This window comes from Passer domesticus, chromosome 6 (assembly GCF_036417665.1).
Source record: "Passer domesticus isolate bPasDom1 chromosome 6, bPasDom1.hap1, whole genome shotgun sequence".
Classification (NCBI taxonomy): Eukaryota; Metazoa; Chordata; class Aves; order Passeriformes; family Passeridae; genus Passer; species Passer domesticus.
In genome coordinates, this window is record NC_087479.1 from 14,393,171 (window position 1) to 14,402,362 (window position 9,192).

The 9,192-nt window shown below is 39.4% G+C and overlaps 1 long non-coding RNA gene across 1 annotated transcript; it reads right to left on the reverse strand.

Moving 5' to 3' along the window:
* Window positions 1-432: 432 nt before the first annotated feature.
* LOC135302070 (uncharacterized) lies at window positions 433-7,631 on the reverse strand. Its single transcript, XR_010363762.1, has 3 exons — window positions 7,401-7,631; window positions 6,877-6,971; window positions 433-1,890 (listed from the first exon to the last, which is right to left on the reverse strand). It is a non-coding gene; the product is annotated as an uncharacterized LOC135302070 (long non-coding RNA).
* Between the last annotated feature and the right edge of the window lie 1,561 nt (window positions 7,632-9,192).

Genomic DNA, 9,192 nt, shown 5'->3' on the forward strand with positions numbered 1-9,192 from the left:
TCTCATTGGAACAAAAGCTGCTTGAATAGTTTTACTGTTGCTTGTTCTTAGATTTTTACAGAGCTCAGAGTGTGCAGGCGCCTTCTGACCGTGGTATGAGATGTACCCTTAGAAGGAATAAATATGCTGGCTGCAGTCTGTCTGCTCAGTCCTGCTGGGTGCTGATGTATAAACACCTTCCCTGCTTTGCCTTCTGGCTGTGCAAGGGCAGGAGAAGGGAAAATCCCACTCTTTCCTCTGAGAGTGAGGCAACTTCAGCTCTGAAAGGATGTGCTGGAGAGCAGATACAGGAATACTACACCTAACTGTTACTAGAGCAGTGGGTGGAATGATCCTTGGTGCCTCAGAGGAGGGTGGGATTTTCCTTAAAAAACATAAATAAAAACCCTCCATGTTTCTGCCCTTTAGATTTTATAGCCTTCATACAAAGGCAGTAGTATCATCCTAATTCTGTGATGTTTGTGAGCTTTAATAACCCACTCAACAAACCTCTAGAAGATCCAGGGAAATGTCTCAGATATTCTCACTCTAAGTGTGGAGACTCTAAAAACCTTTTATCTATGGGAAAGTGTTTTTAATGTTTCCCTTGTGCTTTTTGCTTTTTACAAGTAGCTTGAGTGCCTCATGCCAAATGCTAGAATATCTAGTGTGCCTCTGTCTGTGTGTCTGTCTGTGTGTCTCTCTGTGCATGTCTACAGAAACTTTAGCTGATTCTTCACAAGTATAATGGTGTTATAAATTGCTGGCCTATCACATCTCCCTTGATTTTTCACCACTAAATATTGCAGTGTCTCTGTATTATTCTGGTTTTACCAGGGTTGCAGTTCTTCTCCAACCACCTCTCTAAAGTTTTATTTCTTTTTGGCCCTCCATAATGCCATCTCCAGTTCAGCCTTTGCTTGTATTTAGTTTCCCTAATTATTTCCATTAACTTCTTTATGTTCCCATCTGTTTATTGTATCCATGTTTTAACAATTAAATAATTCTGTCAAATAAAAGTTTTTTAATTATTTCCACAATAGCCTCCTCTGACCCAGTCAAAAAACTACTGAAAACAGTGAGAATACTGGGTCTGTTGATGAATATGGGGTGCTCTTTTGCCTGAATTGTGTGTGGATGTGCAATTTGGCAAAGGGGGGGAGGGGAAATCAAAATATTTTATACGTATCTGGGAAATATTGGCTGAGTTGCATCTTTTTCTTAATGAGTTTAAGTCAGAATAATTCAAATGATCCTATCTTAGCCCCAGACTTAGAAAACAGTTCATGTCTAAAGAACTTTATAGGCCTGAGCCTTTGCTTGACTTTATCACATAGGATTAAGGATGACAAATCATATATATTCATGTGAATAGAATTAATTATCTATTTAAATGGATGATGATAATGATTACACTAGAATATATTAATCAGTATTATTTACTACACAGTATAGATAACTACAGCTACTAATATAGTGTTATTGAAGCAGTATCCAAGTCATGATATCAAAGTCAGCAAAGTAATTATGCAGAGATTTATGTTACACAGCCATACCAATGACCATGAGCTAATCTCTTTTGACCAGGCTCAAGGACTAACCTGGAAAGGGATCCCCACTCAAGGGGGGAATCTCCACACAAACTCCAAGTTAAAAAGTGGGACAGAGGTTTCATAATATGAAGTGGTTGGCAGTCCTGTGCCAGCTCAGCAGCTTTAGATAAATTATCAGCATTACAACTTGTTGGTTGCTTTATCAGGAACTTCCTCTGCCACGTGCTCACTGGTGCCAGCTTCAGGGAATGTTCTTCTTCCTCAGAGCATTTAACTTTTGGATTGATGAGCCAGACTGGTCTCAGCATTTTTCAGTGCTAAAGCAGCATGACCTCCCTTCATCCAGCAGTGGTAACTTCTGCAAATATTGTATAGTTCCAGGTCAGTTAGACAAGGCATGCTGCTACAAAGGCACCATGCATGTGTGCACATATGTAAAAAAGGAAAAAGAGGCAAAGCAGAACAGGGAAACACTCCTTAGCATAATGGGAGAACCTTATTAAAACTGAATTGCAGACCACCTTCTCAATTCAGCTAGGTAAAGAAAATGAATCTACAGATGCTCAGCCAACTGTTCCCGTCTAACCAGCAGTTTTATGAGAAAAAATAGAAGGCAGACCCTATAAGGGGTTTACACAAGAAACATAAGAATCAGTTTGCTTGAAAATGTGTGACTATACTGGGGTTTATTAAGGAAACCATCTCTAGCAAGACAAGTACAAAATAATTATTCACTGTTCAGGCAGTGGTAAAGTTCGAAGCAGAGTAGTGTCAAGTTTGGGTGGTCTGATCAAAAGTCAAAATTCAGAGATCTGAAAAAAAACGGCCTGTACAGAATTTGGATTCTTCAGTTTTAGGAAGAGAAGTCTGACCTCTCAGGTGAGTAAATGGTGTTGCAAAAAGGCACAGGAGATTCTCCCAATTTGAGGCTGTCAATAAATCATGGATAGAAATTGTAGCAAGAAACATTCAGGCCAAATGTCAGAAAAATTCTTCTGGTAGTAAAGACAATGAAACACTGACATGTTTTTCATAGGAAGCTTTCATCCTTTCAGGAATAGCTATGTCTGATTGGCTGTGAGGAAAGAGGATTTTCTAGGTGGTCTCTGGAGGTCCCCTCCAGTCCTCTGACACAGAAATTCAGACACTTGATTTATTTTCTGTTTTATAGCAGCAAAGAGAACATAGACTACTTGACCTAAAATCAGAACCATCTTTTAAACACTTTCAGTTCATTCTAGAGTGCTATGCCTCTGCTAGCTTATAAATCTGAAATTAAGGGCAGTGGTAAGAAAACATGTTTTATTTTTTTTTAATCCTTAAAAATAGTTTTAAAAAATTAAAAACTCCACTAGTCATATTAAAATATAGGGACTAAATGACATTGTAAGTGAATTCTTCAGCACCCTCTTTCAAGTAGAAAATAAGTTTATTCTGAGATACTGCATTTCCCACTTTAGCTCCTGTCTGTTCTAGCAGGGCTGAAGCTCTGACTGAGAGATGTGGTGTGACAATCGCTAGGGCTGCAATACACTCTGTTTCAAGTATCTTTCAGTATTGTTAAAATATGAGCATCTCCTCTAACTAGACAAATATTGTCGTCTTGCACAATGACTTCTCTGTAAGGCAAAAATAAAATATACCCTGTCGTACCAGCTATTAAGGGAAACACAAATATTTAGGTGACAGTGCACATGGGGGTATCTGGAAGCCCTTCTGTAAAGCATGGAAAGGACCTGGATGTGAGTGGTAGGTGTTAACCAGATTGTCACCATTTTAGTGGGGGTAAAGCAAGTCTGTAGAAGTAATGTTTTGAAGTGTTGCCATCCTTTCTCGCACTGATGTAATTTTTCCAGATGTACTTTTTTCACTCATTTAAGAGATAAGGGATCTTTTCTATTAAAATTTGAGACCTTACTTTATTATTCCATCAGTCATTCATATTCTCTGAGGATGTATTCTCCCTGTGGTGAAATAAACTACCAAATCAAGTAAAAGTCAGTTTTGGGAGGTGGCACTGCTGCTGGGAGAGTACTGTTAAAGGAAAGTAGTTTTATCATTGGGGAGAGTAGCATTTTCTCAAGTTGCACTCACTGCTGTGATATCTGTGATATTTTGTGGGTTTTTCCCCACAATGGTTATAATCATGCACCTATTTTGTAACACAGGATTTGTCACTGATAGCTTCTGCAGCTTTTGCTTTGTAAGCAGGTGGAACTAAGCAGCAGGGAAGATTGTTCTGAAAATACAGTGCAAAGCAGCTTGTTTCCTAGGGGAAGTCATATTTGAACACCATTATTACCCTCTCTCTGCATTCACTTGAGCTCCAGGACAGCCAGGTCACTTAAGCAACCATGACAAACTACAGTAATCCTCTCTCAGGTTGTCTCTTCCTGCCAGGCCTGAAAGAGCTGTGTCATTGGTAATCTCCAGGCCAGACTGAGCTGAGGATACCCAGCAGGGCTAACTCATGTTTCAGCAGGTTTTCAAGTGCATGGACATCCCACAAATGTGGGGGAAATGACTTTACTCCTCCCTTGCTTCCAAGGCCCACAGTACTGCTATTCAAGCAAAAATGACAGTACCCTCCAAAGAATGATTTTTGTAGCTAAAGCACTGCACTGATAATCTGGACCCTGTCTGAATCTACCGTAGGTGCTACAAGACAGTCATTAATTCTCTTACTCCTTGTATTTTTCTCCCTGTTGTAACATTCTGAATGATGCTGGATTTTGTAGAGAGACTCTGAATTTAACACTGACAAAAGGTTGTGAAGTAGTTTAGAGATGTCTCCTAAACATGTAAAGACTTGTGACAGAGAAGCTGCAGGCTTGGCCTTGCACCTTTTGGCAATGCCAAAAAAAATCTGAATATGCAGTATCTGCCAATTGCCTGCTCAATTACCATTGGAGGCATGATTAATAATGGACAGAAAGCAAGTTCACAAGGATGGATTGGCTGTAGGCTACAGCCAACTGGTCTGAAACACTCATATTTCAGATAGACATCTGCTATGACTGAGTTGTTCAAAAAAGTGGCTGCATTTCAAATGAAGATGTTTGACTGTAGTAGTAACACCAGTTCTGGCGTAGTTAACTTACCTTCCTACTATTGGATGCTAATTAGGGAGACAAATAATGCCTGAGAAAAATAACATCTGTTTAAGGACAAATAAAATACAGGTCAATGTACGAGTGCTTCAGAAGGATGTTTGCATCCTTCCTCTATCACCCCAGCAATCTGAGAAATGAAAGAAAGCATTGCTAGAACACACTTTTAGCTGCACACACACACAAGGCTGAACAGATTTGTGTTTCCATTCAGCACATGGTGCTCATTCTGCTTGCTCTGCCTGTACCATTCTCAGGAGACTGAAAAGTGTGCCTTGCTCATTTTGCACAGATGCTTTTTGAATCTTGGGGGAAGAAGTTATTTTAGGACATGGTAGTTCACCAGGTGAGACTGAATGAATTTACACACTAGTCATCTTGGCTTCCTCCTTCCCCTAGATGATTTTGACCAAATAATTTGTTCTTCCAGATCTTCAAATAGTTTTTAGACTCTTCATCATGCAAGGCTGTGATGAATTTGAAAGTTATAAGCAGTCAGTTCTTGTTACAAATAAAAACAGTTTGAATCTAGGACAAATAAGAGCAGTTACTTGAATCTGGGGCAGCAAATCACTCAACACAAATTGTGGAGTATGTGTGGGATACTTGAAATCTACCCTCCTAAAAAAAAAAAAAAAAGAAAAAAAAAGTTCTCTTGGCTTCTGTTGATGTCAGTATTAAACTCGTTCACATTTCTGAGGCTGAATGATTTATAATGACTCTAATATTGCTGGGGGTACAGATATAGCAATATAGCAATCTCCATCTAAGCTGAAGACAGAACCTAGTAGAACAGATTTCTGCCTCTAATACAAAAAAGGTTTAAACAAACTCCCAAAATTATAAGATTTTAAGGCAAAAAAAAAGATCAATTATATTTATTTTTCTTCTATCCTTCTCACTTCATGGGCATGTGCTCAGGAAAAGGGTATTAGGTAAAATGAGGACAAACAAATAAAAGTAACAGAGTGAATGGTATTTGGAGATGGATTTAATTTTCCAGTGTATAATAACTATCCAGTGTCCTTTAAATGCTGTTTTGTTGGCTTAGTAAGGAATATGTGAGATTTAAAGTGCCCTGTCCTATATTATCATAATTTTAGCCTTGTGGTAAGGAAGGTAATGAAATTTTGGATCTTTCAGGTTATTGTTTTATGCCTGAGGCCCCTTTCAAAGCAAAATCCCTTATCAAGGAAGGAAGCACAGGGGTGTGCAGGGGTGACATTTGTTGGACTAGATGTTCTTCAAAAATCCCTTCCAACCAAATATATTCTTGAAGGAGTGTAGGAGAGTGCCCCCTAATGACAGAGTGGCAAACTAGCCTTTGTCCCCCAAAAAAGGAAAGAAGCCCAGAAGTTTCTCCCAACGATCAGGTGAAAAGCCACCTTATAGGACCCCTGAGACATCACTAAAACCTTGGGGTCACCTAATTGGATAGAAGCCAAAAGGTCCCGCCTGGGCCATAAGGTAGAAAAGGAGAGAACAAAAGAACCACGAGGCTTTTGTGAATGTGTTTTCTAGCAGGAGCAGACATCTGTACCTGGCTTGGATTTTCTGTTTATTATTTTGCCTTTTATTAAACCTTTTTGTTTCAAACACTGCAGCAGAAGCCATCCTGCTCATTCTTCACCTCCAAAGGTAATAGCTAAGCTATCCTTGGGTGTATTAGGTTCCCTTTTAAAGGCTCATAAAACCCTGGCCCGACAAAACAGAACCTAATATATTCAGTACCTCTGTGAAACTGAATCCTAATCCAAGCGTCATGATGACCAGATCCTGGACCTGGCTGGCTGGGACATGTCTGCCCCAAGACTGAGGTCTGACATCCTGCCACTTAGGGCTTATCAACTCCTTCAAACCTCCCCGTGCTTATTCCTGCTCTTGTAACAGACAGTGCTGCCTTCCATTATTCAGCAACAGCTGTTTGCAGCAAGCATGACTGAAATATTTTGGAGAACTGGTCTGGTCAAAGGGCTACAAAACCCATACATGGATACATTATTTTAATTCCAAGTCAACATTGCAGCATGAATGACCCAACAGCATTTGCCATCCCCTTGGCTGCCTCAATGCAAGAGTGCAGGGCAACATGGAGACTGCCCTTTCCTCCAGTTAGCAAGTTTAGTTATTGCAAACATCTTGGAGGGATGTAAGATTATTAGGAGTGTAGATCAGGCTTGTTAAAAGCTATATGAATGCTGCTCACAAGACATTGAAATAAACAATTGACTCACCTGTAAGCACTGCTGCTACTGACTCCTCTGTTGCCAAGAGCTGTCAGGTAGCCCAGGAGTTTGCCTTAATGCTCTTCTGATGGTTGAGACAACAGCTTTAAACAACAACACCATGACAACCTGTAAATGCTACTTTGAAGCAAACCCAGATGGAATTTATTCACCTCACAGAAGTACTGGCTCTCATATTACAATCTCAAATTACAAGGGCTACTTTTTTCACACAGCGAGTGTTAGTCTGAAAATTTGACAGCCTAAATCTCCAAGTTGCTATTGTGAATTGTATGTGAATTGTTGAAATACCGAATTCATGGTTCACTGGGATTTTTACTTCTGAATGTTCTTAAAATGAAGAACATGCTCACATATGCAGATATATCTGCATGTACATGTATATCTGCATGTGTTTGTATATCTTCAAAAGCAGAAATATAACATTAGATATAGGTTGCTATAAAATCTTCCTGATTTTATAGCCAGAAATGTGTGCATGCTCTCTTTTGCTCCTATCACTTTGCTTTTACCATTAATCTGATCTTATTCCTGTCCTCTTCTAATTGGACTTGATGCACAAAATCTAGAAAAAAATCCTGAACATCGTGAAGAACTAGATCAAACTTCAGGCTCTGAGTCTGAATGGAAAGTGATACTTCTGCCCACAACTTGTTCAGGTGACAAGTCTTAGAGCACAGTTGCAGAATCTGCAGCTGAATCTAACCCAGCTCTCAGCCAACTAAATTGCTTATACTGGTTAAAAAAGCACTACTGCTGAATTGCTGAGTCCTGCTAATGTGGGACCTGCACCTGAACTCCTGGTTTGCCTGCAGGTGTCTTCATTAAACACTGTGGTTTCAGTAGGTCTGAGATAATTGGGGTGGGGGCATTTGCCACAACTTTTTTTGAGAGTAGTGTCATCCACTGGCTTCCGTGTAATTTTCTGGACACGGAGGTCAGAGGTGGGTGAAGATGAATGTTTGAGTGAGAAGGACTGAGAGGGATTTCTTTTGTTTTTGTTTATATTGCTCATGTTTATACAGATGACATAACCTCCTTTTGAAATTCAAAGAGAGCATTAGTGCAATTTGTGTATGTGTACAAATGTTTTTAGCTACCTCCAAACAGTAATTCAGTACTGATGTTCTGAGATAATGGAAAGTTGAGGTTTGCAGGCAACAGGAGCTGGTGACCTTGCCCCATCAAGCACTGATAGGTCACTAAAAGTTCAAGTTCTGAATGCGAGGTTCTTTCTAAGCAGCCTCTGCATCAGCAAAGATCCACACCACCTCTTTCTCTCAGAGACACTGAGTTGCAGTCAGAACTTGTCCTTGCCTTTTGGCAGGGGTAGTTACTTGAACATCCTTCAGCATGAGTTTGCAAATTTCGAAGTGAAAGCAAATAAGAATGGTATTGCCATTTTTTTGTTTAATTTCTTGTGTTTAATTAATGAGATCTTCTTGTGCTGGGAATATTTTTTTTTCATTTTGTGTATTGGCAAATAGATAATTATTCTTCCTGGCTTCAATTTAAAAATGGTACCATTGCAAAGGGAACAAATTCAACAGTGAATCAAAACACATTTTATTTACCCACAGATGGGCTTAAGGAAAAGAAAAAATTGTTATTTTTTTATCTGCAGTGTCTAATTGAGAAGAAGTATATTAGAGTAAGTGATGATCATGCTGTGCATCAGCCTTGTCCTGCCAGCCTGTGGGGGTATCAGAGTTCCTTGTGGATCACAGCTGAAACTGCTGCAGCTCATATCAACTCCAGAGGTTAAGAAAAAAATTGGGTTAGTAATAGATTGAGTATTGTTTAATTAGTTGTGGTCGGTTGTTATTTTAACCTTTGTTCCTCCAGTTTTAAAGACAGAGGCAGACATGTGTTATCTATCACCACTGATGAGCTTATCTAAGAGAAAACAGGTAATGACTTCTGTGAGAAGTTCTTGGCAGAAGTGCCAGGGGTTTTCCCAGTTCCAGTTGAGAAACTGAGTATCAGTAAAGCAATGATGGCACTGCTTAGAGAGCTCTGCTAAAGTAGTTTTTAGGTCACCAAGCTTATGAATAGTATTGGCAGGAAAGGGTTCTTTTATTGATTCTCTTGCTTCTTTCCCATCATGAAAGGCAGCTGATTATCAGAACTCCATTAAATTTTTGCATATCTTTTTTTTTTTTTTTTTTTTAAGATATGGTGTTTGATCCTGGGCCCCATTTAAAATTTCCACCATACACTTCATCAGCTGAAGAGCCAGCTACACCTGACATTTTCTCACGTGGTAAAAAACTGGGGTGCTCCACTGAAGAAAATGCAAGGGAT